Here is a 23,175-nt window from a genome sequence, read left to right on the forward strand (position 1 = left end):
TACAAATATCTATCAAATATATGAAAAATGAGTCATACCTGACTTTGGTAACCTATAAATTAAATATAGGTTTAATGATTGTATCTACTTGCCAAAGGAAGGCAGCAGAGTAAAATTCAAGTCCTCTAAGTTCTTATAATTTATGAAAACTGTTTGGACATATGAAGATACACAGAATGAAGGTGGCAGTTAATAACAGTTAAAAATGATCATTATCACTGAAATTGTATAGAGTACGTATAATGTACTCCTCCAGTTATTATTTCTTTTCCTTTTGGAGTTATGCAGCAGAGTTTGGAGAGGATTGAGCACTGTTTTAAACATATATTTCTTCTTGTCATATGACCCTTCAAAGAAATTAGGCTTTAAAGTTGAAAAAGTTCTCCATGCATACCTTGACTATACTTATGTATATAATGTATACACCTTGTGGTATTGACTACTCAGAAAATGTCTTAAGTTAGTCCTAGTCTAATTTAGGACTAATAATCTAACTTTTAGTCCTAAACTATTAGACTAACTATTAGTCTAAAATAATCTAACTATTATTTTTTATTTTTAAAGTAGTTTTCTTCAAATAAATTTTCCTTTGCTTGAGATACCATGAACATAGTCTTTTTTGGTTGTAAAATCTTTGGGTTATAACATTTTTTTAACAGTTCTGAAACAAACAAAAAGGTTTCACTTATTCTTGAAACCCTGATGGTTTTTAAACTGTGTAGCTCACTTCTTTGTTCTATGTAACAAAAGAAACTTCTTAGGCTTTCTGACTGCACTGTTCTGGTTTGTGCCAGGTTACTACTGCCTTTTACAAGACAGAAAAACGTTCAGCACTTCTGACTCTGACTGCTTATTCAAAGACCAGAGCCTTGAAAAGGGCATTGCGATGGCCTTAGAGCTAAATTTACATTATTTTTATGGTTTTGAGATTCTGGTTTTCAGAACTTCAGCATTTACAACATTTTAATAAATGACAGTCTTAGCTGTGGAGGGAAGGGGCTTTAGAATATTTTCTGTTCTGTGTAAATTGATTAGCTGGTCATCAACATCTTCCACGTTTTTGGCCACTTACAGCATGAAGAGAATTTCACTAAGCCAATAAAAATGCTGAAAACTTTGAGAGTAAATAAGGGACAAGTTGAAATTCCGGCATTCTGTTCTTCCGGCCAAGATTGTAAGAACTAGAAAAGGTGATTCACTCCTGCTTCCCTCCCTCTCTCTCTTCTTTTCTTCTTCTCCCCCTCTCTCCCTCTCTTTTCTTCCTTCCTTCCTTCTTTCCTTTCTCTCTTTCTTTCATCATTTTTGAGTTACAAAGAGTTGATAAACAACACTGAGAAGTGAAGTTGATTAATGCCTGTTTATAATAACAAAAGGTGCCATGTATGTGTGATAAAACTTAAGATCTATTATATATGTTATTTAATATACTCTAATAATGTATTAAACATAATATATACTGTAGTCAATCCCACTTTGGGGCAATTAGGTGCTTTCTAATTTTTTGCATCATAAATAATATTAAGTAACTTGTTCAAAAATCTTTGCCAAATTTGTTTCTTTTAATTAAAAGTGAAAGTAGGTGTAAATAAAAGTAGGTTTACTAAGAAAGTATAAACTGATCTTTTAAAATCTAAATGTTTTGATGCTATTATGTAAAAGTTTATTGATATAAAATACCTATTTTGAACTGTCTTCTTTATAAAATGGCAATCATTTAAAATAGGTATTTCTTTTCTATTGTTTCTTTTATTGTTGAAATGCCCAGTTTTCTCCTTCAGCTTGGATTCCAGAATGCTGACAGCCAGACTTAAACACTCTATGGACGAGTAGGCTGATTCCACTCTGGAGAACGTAAGCAAAGAGAAAGTCTAAAGTCACCCATGTTCAAGTTTCCCTAATGAAACAACTCTGCCAGCTGATCTACAGTGAGGCTCCCCATTGACAGAGACCACTCATCAGTGCAGAGCTTTGAATCAGCTTTTAGGTGTTTCATTTCTAAGCACAGAGCACCAGAAATCATTGGACACAAAAGACAGAGACCAAAACGGACATATAGGAAAAAGAGCTTTTATTTTAAATCAGGAAGTCCAAAACCAAATGGCACATGTATTAGAAAGAAAGGTCATGAAAAATAAATGACTAAAATCACCAAATAAATGATTCAAGATTTCATGAAATTGAAGCATGTGAGTTTCTGTGTTCAACAAAAACACATTTAGGGGAGAAAAATTGGCCCAAATTAAACATATCATTTTAATGAACTATCAAAACCCTGGAGTAAATGGGACAGTAGCAAAAGCTTGTTGAAAAAAAAAAAAAATCAAACAATGAAAGGAGTCATGTACAAAGAATCTGTAGACCAAATGATTGTGAATTTCTCTATTTTAACACCGGAAACTCAAAAGCAATAGAGCAAGTTATTTATATTATGAAAAAAAGGACATCTAATCTAGCATTTTATACAGAAGTAATTATGTATAAAGTAGCAAGAATATTTTCATATATGGGAATTCTCAAAATATTTATCATTGCATATCTTTTCTTAATAAGTAAAGGAGTGGGTAACCCAACAAAGAAGAATTAATAAGATCCAGGAAAGAATAGTTCCAATTCAAGAAAAGTGAATGCCCCAGTGAAGTGTAGTGAAAGTTGTTCAATTGTATCCAACTCTTTATGACCCCATGGAGTATATAGTCCATGGAATTCTTCAGGCCAGAATACTGGAGTGGGTGGCCTTTCCCTTCTCCAGGGTGTATTCCCAGCCCAGGGATCAAACCCAGATCTCCCACATTGCAAGCATATTCTTTACCAGCTGAGCCATGAGGGAAGCCTGCCCTAGGATGATGGAGAGATGTCAGGGTAACAGCTGTGATTCAGATATAGAAAGCAGATCCAAAATGTCTAGGGGATATATCTCCAGGAAGAGGCAATTGATAGGACCCAAGAGGTATTTGAACATATTGAAAAAGATTTTAGACAACTTGGTGAAATCTTGGGGCTGAATTAGTGGGAAAGAGAACACTAAAAGGGTAAAAGAAAAAAAAATTGCATTCAATGTAGAAATTGCCCCCCCCCCCAAATAATCTCCATCCAGTACTTAGTCCATCTAGGAATAATGTTCACATAGTCCTAATGAGTGGGAGTTGGTGATGGACAGAGAGGCCTGGCGTGCTGCAATTCATGGGGTCGCAGAGAGTCAGACACGACTGAGCGACTGAACTGACTGAGTCCTAATGAAGGAGAAAAGGAAAGATATACCCATTTGAATGAAGAGTTCCAAAGAATAGCCAGGAGAGATAAGAAAGCCTTCCTCCCTGATCAATGCAAAGAAATAGAGGAAAACAATAGAATGGGAAAGACTAGAGATCTATTCAAGAAAATTAGAGATAACCAGGGAACATTTCATGCAAAGATGGGCTCAATAAAGGACAGAGATGGTATGGACCTAACAGAAGCAGAAGATATTAAGAAGAGGTGGCAAGAATACACAGAAAAACTGTACAAAAAAGATCTTGATGACCCAGATAATCACAATGGTGTGATCACTCACCTAGAGCCAGACATCCTGGAATGTGAAGTCAAGTGGGCCTTAGAAAGCATCACTATGAACATAGCTAGTGGAGGTGATGGAATTTCAGTTGAGCTATTTCAAATCCTGAAAGATGACACTGTGAAAGTGCTGCACTCAATATGCCAGCAAATCTGGAGAACTCAGCGGTGGCCACAGGACTGGAAAAGGTCAGCGTTCATTCCAATCCCAAAGAAAGGCAATGCCAAAGAATGCTCAAACTACCGCACAATTGCACTCATCTCACACGCTAGTAAGGTAATGCTCAAAATTCTCTAAGCCATGCTTCAACAGTACGTGAACCATGAAATTCCAGATATTTAAGATGGATTTTTGAAAAGGCAGAGAAACCAGAGATCAAATTGCCAACATCCGTTGGACCATCAAAAAAGCGAGAGAGTTCCAGGAAAATATCTATTTCTGCTTCATTGACTATTCCGAAGCCTTTGACCATGTGGATCACAACAAACTGTGAAAAATTCTTAAAGAGATGGGAATACCAGACCACCTGACCTGCCTCCTGAGAAATCTGTATGCAGGTCAAGAAGCAACAGTTAGAACTGGACATGGAACAGACTGTTTCCAAATAGGGTAAGGAGTACGTCAAGGCTGTATATTGTCACCGTGCTTATTTAACTTATATGCAGAGTACATCATGAGAAATGCTGGGCTGGATGAAGCACAAGCTAGAATCAAGATTGCCAGGAGAAATATCAAAAATGTCAGATATGCAGATGACACCACCTTTATGGCAGAAAGAAAAGAAGAACTAAAGAGCCTCTTGATGAAATTCAAAGAGGAGAGTGAAATAGTTGGCTTAAAGCTCAACATTCAGAAAACTAAGATCATGGATTCTGGTCCCATCACTTCATGGCAAATAGATTGGGAAACAATGGAAACAGTGACAGACTTATTTTCTTGGGCTCCAAAATCACTGCAGATGGTGACTGCAGACATGAAATTAAAAGACTCTTGCTCCTTGGAAGAAAAGTTATGACCAACTGAGACAGCATATTAAAAAGCAGAGACATTACTTTGTCAACAAAGGTCTATCTATTTAGGACTATGGTTTTTCCAGTAGTCATGTATGGGTGTGAGAGTTGGACTATAAAGAAAACTGAGTGCTGAAGAATTGCTTTTGAACTGTGGTGTTAGAGAAGATTCTTGAGAGTCCCTTGGACTGCAAGGAGACCCAACCAGTCCATCCTAAAGAATATCAGTCCTGAATATTCATTGGAAGGACTGATGCTGAAGCTGAAGCTCCAATACTTTGGCCACCTGATGTGAAGAACTGACTCATTTAAAAAGACTCTGATGCTGGGAAAGACTGAAGGCAGGAGGTGAAGGGGACGACATAGGATGAGATGGTTTGTGGCATCACCAACTCAATGGACATGAGTTTGAGTAAGCTCCAGGTTTTGGTGATGGACAGGGAAGACTGTGTGCTGCAGTCCATGGGGTGGCAAAGATTCAGACAGGACTGAGCAACTGAACTGAACTGAATTGAATCCTAATAATCCTAAACATTTAATATTGACCTAATAATACTATAATATAAATGCATTGAGAGAATGAATGATCCAGATACCTTTAGATATAGAAATAATTTAGGAGATGAGCAATTTGCTTGTCATGTTTGACCTATGACTAAATGCTCACCTTCCAAACTGGGAAATCAATTAATAATTGTTGCAACTAAAATAATTTAACAATTAGATATAATTAATTAAATCAAAGAGTTGAAGGTTGTTGCCTCTGGGGAATGAAAACAAAGAAAGGGTTTATAAGGATCGTTATTTTGCAGTAAGTCTTATGGAAGTTTCAATATTTTAAGCTACATGAAACAATCTTTCTTGCTGAAACCAGTAACTAACTTAAATCCACATGATGAAGTGTTTGATCACTAAAATTCTAAGTTTCGTATAGGCAAAACCGTGGTGAAATGTTTTCTGTCCAAATAACATGCAAAAACAAAACAAACTCAGTGAAATTCAATTATAAAATAAACAGTTTGTTCCACAAAATTACTGTGTCTTACACTGGCTGCTAATTTGTATCGACCCCATTATACAGGGTGTCTTACCAAGCAGTCATATGTTCTTGAATAATTAATTATTGCTTACTATGGTGATACATCATTAGCATAAAATAATGGCATTTTCAGATAGTTAAAGTATCCTTAGGCAGACAGAGTCTTTGGCAAATAAACACTGTATTTATGTAGACTCCAGTGCAAAATAGAATCTGAATATTTTTAGAGGAACCTACAGATCTTAAAAATTGGGTAGCAGGTGCTTTTGTTTCAATCTGAAGTAGCAGTTTGTTAATGACACATCCCATAATCAGATTTTTCTATCCATGAATTTATTGGCTGAAGTAGTTACTAACATGACAAATTTATTAGCCTGCAATGAGGAATGCCAACATTGAAGCACAGATGGTCTCCTCCAACAAGTGACAATTTGAAGCATCAGATTTATCATGAAACAAATGAAACTGTTTAGAGTCAAGATATTCTGCCCTCTGAAGGAAAGAACAATAGAAATAGTAGTAACTAATAGCAATAGTAGCTTTATTTTTTAGTCACATTTTAGGAAATTTTTGATAAGGAATTTTTTTTAAAGACTTTTAAAAAATGTCGTGTGAAGAATTTTGCTTCTTTACTCAACTGCAAACTGAAGCGGTTGTCTTGGTTTGATAACATTTAAATTTTCTTATTACTTGGCAGAAATTTAGCAATATGTGTATGTGTGTGTGTGTGTGTGTGTGTCTGTTAAAAGAAAGCTAATTTCTAAATAGTCATCTAAGAAAACACCAGCAGGAAAGTGGCAATTGCACCTGTGGGAAATAGCAAAAAGAGCATTGTGAGTATTATGTCCTGTAGGGTTTGGTGGTTGGTGGTAAAGATCAATTATATTCTTCATAAATAAATCCCAGAGAGGATGGAAGATGGCAAGTGCAAATAATGTGTTAGTGTCATTAAATACATATCACCCATAGAGTTAGTAGCACCAACCATAGAGTTAGTAGCATAAGCTGCAACCCAGTTGTGGAACAAAACTGAAAGCTATTGTTATGTAAGATGTTATGGAAAAACCCTGAGCAAACTTTTTGGCCAACCCAATAAAATAAAAGTTTGAACCTCTGTACAACAACCATTGTGAAAGTGATCACAACCAGCATAAGTGAAATTGTGCCAAAACTGAGTGCCTTCGTAATCCATTCTTTAGTCCTTTCTGTTGCCCATATTAATTGCCAGAAATATGTTCCAGAGAGTTTGCCAGGAACGGCAAACTTCCACCTCAAAAGTATTTGCAAAAATAGTTTAAGAGATGTTAGGTTTTAGTGTCATTAAGATATCAGCTACAACTCCAGTGGACTGGGCCCTATGCTTTTTCTTACAAGGCTTTGCTTCTGTATGTAATGCTTGATTCCAAATCTCACTCTACCTTGGTGAAGTATTCAAAAAAGAATTTAAAAGGAAGATAGTCTTGGATAACAAACATAGAAATGAGTCCCAGCTAAGTATAAAGGGAAAAAGATATAGTTTGCTTTCACATGTATATGTGTGTGCTGATGGCCTCCATAAAAAAAAAAAAAAGTGGTCAAAATCCCATGCAGTGGAAACACTGTTCACATAGTTCAAGTTGAATAATTGCTATTGTTTAATGGATATCTTTTATCTATCTATCTATCTGTCATCTATCTCCATCCCCCTGATCCTTAAAACACCACTTGGTTAGGGTATTATGTCCATTTTGAAGATAGAGTAATGAAATGAAGAATTCATGCTTTAAAAATATCCTTGTGACTGCTTTGAAATTAGAAGAAGGAAAAAAGAAAGTGAGAGCTGCAAGAAGCCTCTGACTGTAGCCAGATGAAACTAGCTGGGGAGAGACTAGCAGGGAGAGGGGAGAGACAAGCAGGGAGGAGGGAGAGTGGATAGATCATGCATACTTTAGAGAGAGAAATACATTTGGAATATTTACTATATATTTTTTATATATTGCATAAAATCTTTTTTTTTTTTTAAGTTTAAAGATTTCTCTTCTACTCTCATGGCTCAGAATCTCTACTGCTTTTTTTCCTGAGCATTGCAGATACTAGGAATTCCTTCAAAACACCAGAGTGGTAGAAATATCCAAAAGAGATTGGTGGTAGTGGTACTCTAATTATTGCTTTTATGACATCTGCTGCTTATAAGTCACCTTGCTTAACAACATTCAAGTTTTCCCATATGCTTGTGTGCTAAGTTGCGTCTGACTCTTTGCCCCTCAGGCTCCTTTGTCCATTGGATTCTCTAGGTAAGGACACTGGAGTGGGTTGCCATGTCCTCCTCCAGGGGATCTTCCTGACCCAGGGATCAAACCCATGTCTCTTACATCTCCTGCACTGGCAGGCAGGTTCTTTACCACTGGTGCCACGTGGGGAGCCCATTTTCCTTTACATGCTAAAATACTTTTACAAAAGGTATATATCTTTAAACAAGTCCCCCATTAATTGTTCCCATCCCTTTTCTGCTGAGGCTGTAATAAATTTCAATTATATTTGGCAACTTAATAGAAATTTAAATAAGAGCTGTTTTTTAAAGTTGAATTACAAGTGAAGAAAAATAAACTGACAATATATTATGTACTTATTTGATCAGTTTCAATATCTTATTCAACCATGAAATCATTACCAATAGCAAAATAGTAAGCACTTCCATCAACCACAAGAGTCTCCTTGTGCTTATTTATGATCCATCCTTCCCACCACCCGCATCTTCAAATAACCAGTAAACGGTTACCTGTTATAATTCAGTTTGAATTTTCTAGAACTTGATGTTAATATACATACTATTTTGTGTGTATGTGTCCTGACTTCTTTTCTTCGACACAATGATTTCGAGATTTATTTATGTTGTCATATATAACATTAGTTAATTTTAAAGTTTAGGAAGTATTCCGTTGAGCAAGTATATCCCAAAATGTTTATTCACTTATCTGTTGATAAGCATAGAAATTGTTTCCAGTTTGGGGTTATTGCAAATCAGTTTGAATGAATATTCATATATAAGTCTCTGCAGACATATGTTTTCAATTACTTGTGGTTAATAAAATTTCAGTGAACTCATAGACAAGTCTTTGTACAGACATGTATTTCAATTCTGTGTGGTCAATACAAAGAAATAATATGACTAAGTCACATGGCAGGTGAATGTTTAATTTTGTTAAGAAACTGTCAAGCTGTCTTCCAAGCTGATTATTCCATTTTACCTTCTTTTCAGCATTGTATGTGAGTTCCAGTTGCTCCACATCCTCTCTAACAGTTGGTGTGGTATAATTATTTTTTTGATCCATGCTCATGGCTATGTAATGGTATCTTATTTTAGTTATAATTTGCATTTCTCTGGGGGCATAGCAATGTTGCATATCTTTTTCATGTATTTACTGGGCTTTCACATATATCCTTTTAGGTTAATTTTTATTGGATTGTGTTTGTTTTCTTCTTGTTGGAGCATAAGAATTTTTCATATTCTCTGGATATAAGACTTTTGTATAATATGTGTTTCAAATGTTTTCTCCCAGGCTCCGGTTTAGCTTTTCATTGTTTTTAAATGACATTTTTCAAAAAGCAAAATCTGTTTTATCGATGAGGTACAGTTATTGATTTTTTTCTTTTTTGACTTCAGTTTTCTATGTTCTGCTTAAGAAAACTTTGACCTTGCCTTTCTTCTAGATTTTATTTTTTCTGATCTTATATTTAGATCTCTAATCCATTTTGAGCTAATTTAGTGTTTGATATGAGGTCAATGTTTACTTTTATCCATAGAGATATCCAGTTATTGCTATAACCTTGCAAAGGCTTCCTTTTCCACATTGAATTGCCTTGTACCTTTGTGAAAAATCAATTGACCCTAACATACAGGTCTATATCTGGACTACTCTGTTCTATTGAGCAAAATTTTTATGTTTCTTGTTTGTCTTGTTTTTGAAATATTAAATCGTCTTAATTAGCTTTATAGTAACACTTAAAATCAAGTAAGTAAGTTCTCAATACTTTGTTCTTTTTTAAAGAAAATAATTTTGGTTAATTTAGGTCTCTTGCATTTCCAAACAAATTTTAGAATCAATTTGTCAAATTGTAGGAAAAACAAAAATGATTTGGAATTGCTTTGAATCTATAGACCAATTGTCATCTTGAGTCTTCAAAATCAGGAATCTAGTATATCTTCCCATTTATTTAAGTTTCTTTTAATTTCCCTTGGCATTTTTTGTTTTTTTGGTGTGTGTTCAGTGTAGATGTATTGAACTTGATCATGTCTTTCTAAGTATTTCATGATTTTTGGTGATATTGTAAATGGGGATTAATGGGATTTAAAACTTTTATTTCCAATCATTTTTAATTAAAATAATAAAATTAATATTTAGGAATAAATTTTATGTTATAAATCTTTAATAATAAAAGCACATTGATTTTTAGCAGCTGTTTTGTACTTTTACTGGTATTATATCATCTAATACTAATATTAACAGTTTTAGTTATTCATTTTAGATATTCATGCCTTATATTTCTTTTCCTGATTGTATTGCAATGGCTCGACAATTCTCTGAAAGGATAAATAGAAGTGGTTAAATTGAACATTCCTTACTTTATTCCCAATATCCTAGGGAACCAAATTAGTTTTTCACAATTTTGCATATTTTTCATAAAACATTTATCAGTTTGAGGAAATCTCTTAGTATTTCTATTTTTATGAGAGTGTTTATCATGAATGAATATTGAATTTTGTGGAATTATGTAATTTTTTCCCTTATTCAGTTAATATAGTAAATTACATTGATGGAAATGTGGATGCTAAACCAACTTTCCATTCTAGGGATGAAAGTTACTTACTTGGTTGTGATGTATTATCACTTTTTTTTATATGTTGCATTCAATTTGCTGATACTTTCCGAACTTTTAGTCTATATTCATGATGGACATATTCTATACATATTTTGCCATAATGTTTTCTCAGGTTTGAGTTTTGAATTATGCTGGCATCATAAAATGAGTTGAGCAATGCAATATTTTCCTTTATTTCCTAGTAATTTTTCTACTCTATCACTCTTATTATACAACAAGTGAGCTATTATTTAATTGCTCTTAGATAAGCCCCTTTATAAGAGAACTATCTGAAAAAAATTATCTGAACTCACTGTCTCCAATATTTTCCTTCCTTCTTTCGAACCTACTCAAATCTGCCTTTGCCCTCTTCATTGTACCAAATCATCTCTTCTTGAAGTCGTCAAAGTCTATTTCTTAGTCATTACATTGATAATTCTTAGTCACTTTTCAATCTTCATCCTATTGACTAAAAGTAACATTTTAAACAATTGATCCCTGTTTCTACTTTAAAGCAGTTCTTCACCAAGTTAGCAAGACTACTGGCTAAACAGGTTTTTCTCCAACTTCTCTTGTGGTTTCTTATAAGTTTCCTTTGTTGATTACTTCTAACTCTTTCTTTCTTCTGTAATTTGGGGTACCCTGGGCTTTTCCTATCCTTATATGTACCCTGCATAGTCCTAGTCCAAGTGATCACATTTAAAATCTCAAGTCTTTACATACCAAGAATATGCAGCTGACTTTCAAATCATTATCTCTGTCCTAGACCACTCTCCTGAACTTCACACTCATATTCTACTGAAATTCTCCACTTCGATACTTAAGAAATCTCCGCAATATTTTTTATCATACACCCCTTTCATTTGATTGCATTCAGTCTTGGGAAGGCAGCAAAAGGAAGAAAAAAAGAAGCAAAGACTATGACAAATGGAAAACATATATCATGATGTTAGATTTAAACCTAACTATATCAATAAATTAAATTAAATGTACATAGTCTAAATATACCAATTAAAGGCAGAGATTGTCAGACTGGGCAAAAATGCAACAACTATCTACTGCCTATAGAAATGGTCTTTAAATATTAGTGCACAAATAAGTTAAAAATAAGAGGATGCAAAACAATATACTATCCTAATACTGATGAAAACAAACCAAAGAACCTATATTCATATCAGACAAACTAGATTTCAGAGTCAAAGATATCCCTAGAGATTTTCATATTGACAAAAGGATCAATTTATGAAGATGCTGCTGCTGCTGCTAAGTCGCTTCAGTCGTGTCCGACTCTGTGCGACCCCATAGACGGCAGCCCACCAGGTTCCGCCGTCCCTGGGATTCTCCAGGCAAGAGTACTGGAGTGGGTTGCCATTTCCTTCTCCCAGGGGATCTTCCCGACCCAGGGATCGAATCCGGGTCTCCAGCATTGCAGACAGAGGCTTTACCGTCTGAGCCACCAGGGAAGCCCAATCTTAAAAGTGTATGTATAATCCTTCCATCAGTTATTAAGAAAGAGAGACAGTGAAATTTCCAACTATAATTGTAAATTTATTCATTTCTCCAAGAAATCCTCTCTTTTTTGTGTTATCTATTTTGGAGTTCTGCTAAAGAGAGGATATCTTGGAGAAATGGATAAATTTACAATTATAGTTGGAAATTTCACTGTCTCTCTTTCTTAATAACTGATGGAAGGATTGGAGAGAAAATCATGTAAGGGTATAAAAGACTTGAACAAGACAATCAACCAGTTTAAGGTAATTGATATGTGTAGGATGCACTGTGCAACACCAGCAAAATAACACCTTTATTTCAAAAGTACATTAACATTTACAAATGTAGACTATATTTGAAACCATGAAGTAAGTCTCAATCAATATGCAAGAATTTAAGTCACAGGATATATATTCTCTGACTACAGTGACGTTAACTTAGAAATCAATAAAAGAGAACTATCTGGAAAGTAGCCAAGTATTTGGAAAGTAAAGAACACACACCTCTAAATAACCCATGGGTCAAAAAAGAAATAAAAATGAAAATTGGAAAGATTTTGGAGATCAGTGATAATGAGAACATAGCAAAATTTATGGGATGGTGCTAAAGTTGTACTTGGAAATTTATAGCAGCAAATGCCTATGTTAAAAAAATAGGAAGGATCTCAAGTTTCAAATTTAAGAAACTATAAGATTAAGAAAAATTAAATACTAAATAAGGACAAAAAAGAAAAAAATCATATTGAAAATTAATAAGATAGAAAGCAGAACAATAGGGAAACCTTAAAAAATCTGGTATTTTGAGATCAATGAAGTTGATAATCCTCTGAATTAATAGAATGAACAAGGAAAAAGAAAGAGAACACAGATTACTAATATCAGGAATGAAATGGATGACATCACTGTAGATACTAAAGACAATTATTAAATTTTTGAATAAATTTCTACCAATAAATTGACTGAAAATAAATAAACTGTCAATCATTGACTACTTGGGTAAGATGGAGAAAGTTCTTAAAACGGAAAAACTAATAAAGCTTTTGAACTGTGGTGTTGGAGAAGACTCTTGAGAGTCCCTTGAACTGCATGATCAACCAGTCAGTCCTAAAGGAAATCAACCCTGAATATTCATTGGAAGGACTGATGCTGAAGCTGAAGTTCCGATATTTTGGCTACCTCATGCAAAGAACTGACTCATTGGAAAAGACCCTGATGCTAGGAAAGATTGAAGGCGGGAGGAGAAGGGGATGACAGAGGATGAGATGGTTGAATGGCATCATCGACTCGATGGACATGAGTTTGAGCAAGCTCCGGGAGTTGATGATGGACAGGGAAGCCTGGTGTGCTGCAGTCCAAGGGGTGGCAAAGATTCAGACATGACTGAGCAACTGAACTGAACTTATTAAAGCTTATTCAAGAAGAAATAAATGAATAACTAGACCAATATCCATAAAATACATTGAATTTGTAGTTAAATATCTTCTTCTGAAGAAAACTTCAGACTCATATGGTTTTCCTGGTGAATTTTGATAAATATTTATGAAAAAAAAAATGTCAATTGTCCAGAAAGTCTTCCATAAAATGGAAACTGTGAGAAAACTTCCACGATCATTCTATACAAATAGAATCAAAACTACACAAAGATATTACATTAAAAACTATATCTGAGGGAGAAGGTGAGGGTGGGACGTTCTGGGAGAATAGCATTGAAACATGTATATTGTCATATGTGAGGCAGAACACCATTCCATGTTCGATGCATGTGACAAGGGCTCAGGGCCGGGGCGATGGGATGATCCAGAAGGATGGGATGGGGAGGGAGGTGGGTGGGGGGTCCAGGAAGGGGAACACATGTAAACCCATGGCTGATTCATGTCAATGTATGGCAAAAACTATTACAATATTGTGAAGTAATTAGCCCCCAACTAAAATAAATAAATTTATAAAAAAAAAAAAAAGAAAGAAAAAGAAAAAAAAAAAAGATAAAGCAAAAAAATAAATAAATAAATAAAAACTATATCACTCATGAACACACAGAAAAATTCTGGACAAAATTCTAGAAACTTAAACCCAATTATACATTGAAAGACTAACTTATCATCACTAAATATTGTTTATCCCAGGAATGCAATTGGTAATTTTCAAAATACCCATTCTTTCACTAATTGTGAGTCTAAAACATTCCCACATATACCAGAGTTTGTCTTTGAGCTTACTTTTTCATTGTTTTGTTTTTCAATATTGTGTCAATACCACACCTTCTTATGGCTTTAAGAATACATGTAATTTATTATATAAATTAACATCTGGGAGGACAGGTAGCTTTTTATCACTTATTTATAAAGTTGACTTAGTTTCCACAGAACTTTACACATCCATGAAATTTTTGGAGTAAGATTTTTAAGTTATTCAAAAAATATCCAACTGGAATTTTCATGGATGTTTAATAATATGGAATCATCCCTTCCAGACTTTGGATGTCTCCATTTATTCAGATAAACAGCTATGTCCTCGCTATGGACTCAGTGTGTCAACTCCCACACACTAACTCATAAGCTGAAGCTGCCCTAACCCCCTAATGTGATGGTATTTGGAGGCCAGGCCTTTAGAAGATAATTAAGTTTAAGTAAAGTGATGAGGTTGAGGTTGCATGATAGGATTAGTGTTTTTACAAGAAGAGGAAGAGAGACCAGAGCTTTCTCTCTGCCAGCACTTGGTCTTGGACATCCTAGCTACCAGAACTGTGAGAAATGAGTGTATTTTTTTTAAAACTACCAGTCAATAGTATTTTGTTACAGTACCTGGAGCTGACTAATATTTATCATAATTTTGTTGCTTCTTCTACAGAGGAAAGATTCTTGCTTTGACTAATTCTTATACATTGTTATCATAAATGGTACCTTTTTTGCTTTATTTTATTGAGTCATTACTGATTTAAGAAATGCTTTTAATATTGTAGGTTGAATTTGTAGTTGGCAAACATGCCTAATTTTTTATAGTTATTGAATTTTTTTTAAGGTAGATGTTTATGTTTTGATCGTTTATCTTCCCTCCCAATTCTTGCACTTCATTCCTTTTCGTTTCCTTATCATATTGGCCAAGACTACTACAGTATAGTCACTAAAAATAGTGTGCATAGAGAAAGGAGGCATCTTTGCATTATTCTCAATCTCAAATTGAGTGCATCCATTTCTCTAGTTTCCCTGTTAAAGTTCCTCCACTGGTATAGGTTTTGGTATATCTCATTTTGGTAGGCAGCCTCTAGGATGGCCACTGGTGACTCTGGCCTCCTGGTATTTACACTCTAGTATAATCCTTTTCCCTTGAGTTGGGAATGAGCTTATTCTTTCACTTCTACTGAACAAAATGTGGCAGGAGTGATAGGATGCCACTTCCAGTATTAGGTTATAAAAACACTGCTGCTTTTGTCTTGAGTGCTCTCTTCAGCTTGCCTTGGAGAAAGTCAGCTGCTCATGCAGCTCTATGGAGAGGCCCATGTAACAAGCTCGGAAATGGATATGCTATTGGCAGTCCAGGAAGGTGAATGAGCTTGGAAGGAGTTCTTCTGAGGCCTGTCAACATCACGTGAGTGTGTTTGAAAGCAGGTTCTCCTTCTGTGGAACTTTGAGATGACTACAGCCTTGACCAACATTTTGATAGCAGCTTTATGGGAGATTCTGAGGCAAAACTGCCCAGCTCATCTGTATCTTGATTCACAAAAAATATGAAATGATCAATGTTTGTTGTTTTAAGCTATCAAGTTTTGAGGTAATATATTATGCTATAATAGGCAAATAACATATACATTTACCTACTCTTTAACAAATATATATATATGATATATATATGCATGTAATTATTTTACATATATACATATATACTTTTCCAGATTATTTCCCTTTATAGATTATTATAAGATATTGAATATAGTTCCCTATACTATAAAGTAGGTTCATAGTCTTCATATATTTTACATAAAGTAGTTTGTAACTCTTTATCTCATTCTCCTACCCTCTTTCCCCTTTGATAACCACGTTTGTTTTCTATGTCAGTGGGTGGGTCTATTTCTGTTTTGTATATGAATTCATTTGCATCTTTTTTTTTTTAAGATTCCACACATAAGTGATATATATTTGTCTTTCTCTGACTTACTTCACTAAATATGATCATTTCTAGGTTCATTATGTTGCTGTAAATGGCATTTGTCCATTCTTTTTAATGGCTGAGTAATATTAAACATATACATATATATGTATGTTTATATATGTGTGCATGTACAGTTGCTTCAGTTATGTCCATCTCCTTGTGACCCTATGGATTATAGCCCACCAGGCTCCTCTGTCCATGGGATTTTCCAGGCAAGAATACTGGAGTGGGTTGCCATACCCTACCACATCTTCATTATGCATGTATCTGTTGATGGACATTTACATTTCTTCTCTGTCTTGACTATTATAAATAGTGCTGCTATGAACATTGAGATGCATCTGTCTTTTCAAATTAGAGTTTTCTTCAAATATATGCCCAGGAGTGGGATTTCTGGCTCATATGGTAGCTCTACTTTCAGTTTTTTAAGGGCCCTCCATACTGTTCTCCTGTGATCTGGTGGCTCAGTTGGTAAAGAATCTGCCTGCAATGCTTGGATACCCAGGTTTGATACCTGGGTTGGAAAGATCTCCTAGAGAAGGGAATGCCAACCCACTCCAGTATTCTTGCCTGAAGAATCCCGTGGACAGAGGTGCCTGATGAGCCACAGTCATGGGAGTGCAAAGAGTCAGACACGACTGAGCAACTAACACTATTCTGTTCTCCAAAGTGACTGCACAAATTTATACTCCCACCAACAGTGTAGAAGAGTTCCTTTTTCTTCACACCCTCTCCAGCATTTGTTATTTGTAGACTTTTGGATGATGGCCGTTCTGACCAGCGTGAGGTGATACCTCACTATAGTTTTGATTTGCATTAGAGAGGGTGGACGTCTTTTCATGTGTCTTCTGCCTATCTGTATGTCTTCTTTAGAGAAATGCCCATTTAGGTATTTTCAATTGGGATTTTTTAATATTTAACTGCATAAGGTATTCACTTCTTTAAAAAAAAAAAAGAAAGCCTAAAAGATTTCATTTTAAATGTTTGCCTTTAGAGACATTCCAAGAGTTTGAATCACTACAATGTGAAAGGTTAGAATAATTCTGAATATATTCTTTTTTTTTTTATCAGTTTTTCTAAATTATAGTTCCCTGGTGGCTCAGACGGGAAGAGTCTGCCTGTAATGTAGGAGACTCAGGTTTGATTCCTGGTTCAGGAAGATCCCCTGGAGAAGGAAATGGCAACCCACTCCAGTGTTGTTGCCTAGAAAATCCCATGGACGGATGAGCCTGGCCAACTACAGTCCATGGGTCACAAAAAGTCACACACGACTGAATGACTTCACTTTCTCTTTTCTGTTATTATCTCCATCCTTATTCTCAATTTCTTTGATTTCTTCCCTTGCCTTTGTTATTTATTTCTTTATTTTTTTAGGTGTTACTATTCTACAACCTTTTTAAATATCATTTATATTCAATCTTCTTTGTTTCCTGATATACACATTTAAACTATAAATTTCACTCTAAGTACCATTTCAAATCTGTCCCACATATTTTAACATGCTTTGTTTTTATTTTCATGAAGTTTAAAATATTTTTGAAAATCTCTTATTGTTTTCTTTTGAGCCAAAAAATCAATGGTATGTTAATTTCTAAGTATATAGGAAATTAAAATTATCTTCTTTCTGTTATTAATTTAGAACTTTGCTATGTTTAACAAAATATAGAGAACTAGTGCATCATAACATCTTTTTGTTTATTACCACTGCTCTCCTGCCTGAATTTATGATTTATTTTTGTGAATGTTCTGTATGTCTTCAAAAGCAATATGCTTGTGAGTATAGAGTTCTATATATAGTCTGTTAACTCAAGCTTATTGTGTTTTTTTCAATAAAAGTGTTTCTGCATACAGAGTTGTCTGCATACAGGTTGCTTTCTTTGTATATTTGCAAGGAATATGTTAATATCACCAGCTTCGATAGTTTTCTACAGTTTTTTAAGTTGCTTGATATATTATTATGAAGTCATAACTAACACACATATGTGTTAGTATGTTTATTATGCTGTATTTTTGCTGTTGCTGTTTCCTTTATCAGAACACAGAATCTTTTCTTCTTTCTTAATACTGTTTTGCCTTATGCTTGATTTCATCAGATGCTAAGATTTTACTTGTACATTTTTGTTCATATTTTTCTGATACAGTTTTATTTGTCTTTATTAGATTTAAATGTCTTCATTGTGCAGCTTTGGATTTAGAGTGTTTTCTTTTTTTAAAGAGCTTTATTCAGGCCTCTTATATTGTTGAAACCTTTTTAATAAGCTCATGTTCTTTCTGTAAACATATTCTGTAATGTAAACATTCGATAAAAAATGTATCCGGTCAGCTCAGTCTCCCAGGTTTTGGAGAAAGGATATGCAAAATTGAGTGAGAACCCAGGCTTCATTGAACCTCTTGCTTAACAATATTTGTGTAACTTTAAAATAATGGCTCTATTAAAAATTCCCCCGTGAGATAAACGGCAGAGTCCTTCAAGCTGGTAGTTTTCCCAGTGTATACGGTTCGGTGCGCCAGCTGTACTGAGGCAGGACATGGAAACCAAACTCAGTGAGATAAGCCAGTAATTAGGCTTGTATGATATGCTAGGTGATTGAGCTGTTTAATTGAGAAGGTTACAGCTTGAAATGAGAGACAAAAGAACATTGAATATAGTGTAAAAATAAATATTTGGTAGATTCTTTTTTCTTCTCACAATTGAATTGGATTTTTTAGCAAGTGTATGTTAAAAGAAATGAATTATGTATATTCTAGACTGCCAGGGTAAGCTGAAATGGATATGCTTGCCAGCAAATTATGATAGTTTTATTTTCATTTTTTGCTTTATTTAAGCACTGTTTCAACGTATTTTGATGTTTTTAATGTATGATGTGTTATTTTGAAAATACATATTTGAATGCAGCTTCTCCCCTGTGAATCAATAGTAATAGGTTAAATAAGAAAATACTGTTTCTCTTTAAAGCTTGGCCATTCTGGGGTAAGTTACGTGCACTTATCTTGATGTTTTACTTTCAAGTTGTCTAAGCAAATTGGAAATAGTGCACTGAAGGCACTTTCACATGTGATATCTCTTAAATGCCATTTACAATTTATATACTCTTACACAGACTTTTCCTTTCTATCTTTACAGATTGAGAAATAAAATTTCTTCCCTGCTACTTCTTTTTTCTATTTGGCAAGGGAAATATTTAAATATATCTTTTGGTACTGTGGATAAACAAGGCTATTATTTTATCCATCAATTCCACTGTATGTCTATATTTCCTAGGAGTTTTAGTTTTTACTATTACATTTATTTTGGTAGTGAGAAGATACGTCTATCTTTAATCCAAGTAATTTCTCTTAAAAATAAAATCTTTCTTAACTCCTACTCTGGAATGTAAGTAGTAAACTGTACAGTCATACTTTTTCATCTGTGTATAAGATACTTACATTAAATATGCATGTCATATATAATATATGCAGAGCTAAAAGCAAAAGCTGCCATAGTGTTAGAGAGAAATCATTCAAAAATTTTATTTCACAAAACATATAAAGCACCATAAAGAATTAATTAAAGCAACACAAATATGTAATTAGAAAATTAGTTTTAAAAAATTAGTGTTCAAGGCATAGTTTTGAACTTCTATATATACATACATATATATACTTGACAGATTCACATGACTCTTAATAAGCATATAATGTGTGAGAGAAGAAAACTAAATTCATATATACATGTAATTTTCATACCCTTGCAATTGAATGCATTAATGCATTAATTTCATTTGCTTATGTCCTTATGTCCTTGTTAATCTTTCAATAACTTTATTCAGTATGGGTCAGGCAAATATGATAAAATAGGAAACAAAAAGATTTTTAAAGGTGGAAGAATTATTCTGATCTGAAGTTTAGCCAATAAACCAGGAGACATCAAAGACAAGAAGAGAATTGAAGATTTGAGGATATATGAAAAGAATTATATATCATATTTGCAAAGCAGATTAACAGATTTAATCTTAACAGATTTCTGCCTCGTTGTTGTTGTTGTTCAGTTGCTAAGTTGTGTCCAACTCTTTGCGACCTCATGGACTGCATCATGCCAGGCTTCCTTGTCCTTCACTATCTCCCGGAGTTTGCTCAGATTCATGTCCATTCAGTCAGTGATGCTGTCTAACCATCTCATCCTCTGCTGCCCTCTTCTCCTTTTGTCTTCAATCTTTCCCAGCATCAGGGTCTTTTCCAATGAGTTGGGTATTTGAATCAAGTGGCCAAAGTATTGAAGCTTCAGCTACAGCATCAGTCCTTTCAACGAATATTTAGTTGATTTCCTTTAAGATTGACTGGCTTGATCTCCTTGCAGTCCAAGGGACTCTCAAGAGACTTCTCCAGCACCACAGCTTGAAAACATCAATTCTTGGTGCTCAGCCTTCTTTATGGTCCAACTCTCATATCCATACATGACTGCTGGAAAAACCGTAGCTTTGACTTTACAGACCTTTGTCAGCAAAGTGATGTCTTTGCCTCATTACTAACTGCTAATATTGTAGATCTCAGATGAACCATTTTTTAGTGGTGGAACCCTGATAGAAATTAAGAGATGTGTGAATGACTAAAATATTAAGGCAAAGAGAAAGACTTTTCTTTAAAAAATTTGCAATGAAAGAAATGCAACAGAGCAAAGAGGACTGAAGAAAAATAGATATATTTTATTAAATTATATTTTGATGCATTGAAATATGTGGAGGGGTAATGTATAAATAAGAAATAGATCACTAATGGACAACTACAGAATACAGAACTAGAGTAGAAAAGGATCATGTGTTCTAATAGAGAAAGAGTAAAACAAGAAAAAGAATAGATGAATATGGAGAAAGATTTTCAAGTTGGAATACAAACATTGAAAATGTTCATTTTCTAAGATACTACAATTAAAACAGCAAAGTTTCTCCTGAAAATGAGAACCTGCAGATACAGGGAAAGTGTAATTTTGAAGGAAATTTATATTAAACGAATTGAAAAAAGGATAAAACTGTTTAAAAAAACAGTTAAGCACCCAACTGATATTGGAATGCTGCTGCTGCTGCTGCTAAGTCGCTTCAGTCGTGTCCGACTCTGTGCGATCCCATAGACGGCAGCCCACCAGGCTCCGCCGTCCCTGGGATTCTCCAGGCAAGAACACTGGAGTGGGTTGCCGTTTCCTTCTCCAGTGCATGAAAGGGAAAAGTGAAAGTGAAGTCGCTCAGTCATCCGACTCTTAGCGACCCCATGGACTGTAGCCCACCAGGCTCCTCCCTCCATGGGATTTTCCAGGCAAGAGTACTGGAGTGGGGTGCCATTGCCTTCTCCGGATATTGGAATAAGTGAACACAATCTATTCACTTTTCCAGAAATGCCTGGCAAAAAGGAGCAGGAGCTGAGATGGTAAGTGTTACAATTTAGCCAAGATGGGAGAATATGTGAACTCCAGAGAAAGGAAAAACTGGGATTTGAAAATAAACTATTAGAACTTTAGCTTCATTTGGATTGTTTAATCCCAAAGAGGTAAAGGTTAACATTTTAAAGACTTAATACCTGCAGCCTGGTTACCCAGAGAAGGCACTGGCTTACTACAGGGAAACCAGCTATGACCCAATGCTTCAGCAACTGATCCGGATCAATGACAAAGCTTGGATTCCAGATTCACATTGTGCCTGGGAAGCAGTTGAGTCCTTCATCAGTCTTGAAGGCTGACACAATGCACTTGATACATGGTTAAGATCCCTTTGCAAGACTTAGACCCCAGCCTCATTACCCCACCAGTGAAGAGATTGTTGTTTTCTTGCTTGTGAGGGCTAATACACCATGCTTGTCATTTGAGACAACTTTAACAGCATGGCTACTCAATTGACCCCATGATTATGTCAGGGCAGGGGCTGGTACTGCAAGGTTAAGGTTGGGGTCAGTATCTAGCACATCATACTGTGGTTCTGTCTTGACTCCTGACCATACCAGTGGAGGAGCAGTACTTCTCTGGTCATGTAGTTGAAAGGTTCCACAGACCAAGGGTCTATGATCCTCACCAAGAGTCTGAGGTCTAGTCCTGACAGATTTCTGTGCTCACATAGTATGTGATAAAGCAAGTAGGCCTGAGCACCTGCCATGATGCCCGCTACTTGAGTTTGCCCCTTCGAACGCTATCATCCTGGTGTATAGTGTGCGCTGCTTGATGGTTTACTGAAAGTCTAGAGACAATTTCTATCATGAAGCTAAACAGAACTTGGTTATGGTTAACTGGAGGTAGGAGATAAATGAGAGAGAAGAGAGCTGATTGGTTTGTACAATGGGCAGGTGTCAATAGCTGAGGCAGCTATTGAAAGCTGTGAGAGGCGGTGTGAAATCAGTAGATGTGGGGGTGGTGGTGAGAGAGGCATAAAGACAGGATTGTGGCTAAAGATAATTTCATGATTTGAGCTCATGCATGTAAGAATTACTGCATTATGTCAAGGTTCAAACTGGAGAGCTGGAGAAGTAATGAGAAAGCAGAATATGGCAAATATTTAAAAAAAAATCTATAAAACTTAATAGGTTAAAGTTCTATGAAGAATTTATACTCTGCAAGGTTATATCTGGTAAATATGTCTTTCTGATATTTTTTGGCATATAATTTCTGGGCTCTGTAATTGGAAAGATTCTAGTAAAGAAGTAAATTTTACCTTCATCTGTTTATCTCTAGATGAAGCAAATTTCATTCAACTCTTCTATTATTGACTATAAAATACAAAAACCACTCCCCAACACCCACACTACATTGTCTCCCAGAAGTAAGAAAATTATAAAACATCTGGTGAACATTCACAAAATAATTGTTGGTGTAATCATTAATGATGTGCACTGCCATAAAAGATTACTGGAAGTGATAACCTCTATATTTAGGAATTCTATGGTTAACCCATTATAAATAAAAGTGAAGTCAAATATCATATTTTTTCAACTCAGGATATCATGTGTTTGAAACTAAGTGCATTTGAAATTGATGTCATCTTAGTTTTAATAAAATATCTTAATTACATCCTTATTAACATATACTGTAAATTTAAATGGTCATGGTACAGAATTAGTTGTAGTAAAAATACTCTTTTAAAACAC

This window comes from Giraffa tippelskirchi, chromosome 3, assembly GCF_054371585.1.
Source record: "Giraffa tippelskirchi isolate mGirTip1 chromosome 3, T2T-mGirTip1v1.2.pri, whole genome shotgun sequence".
Taxonomy (NCBI): Eukaryota; Metazoa; Chordata; class Mammalia; order Artiodactyla; family Giraffidae; genus Giraffa; species Giraffa tippelskirchi.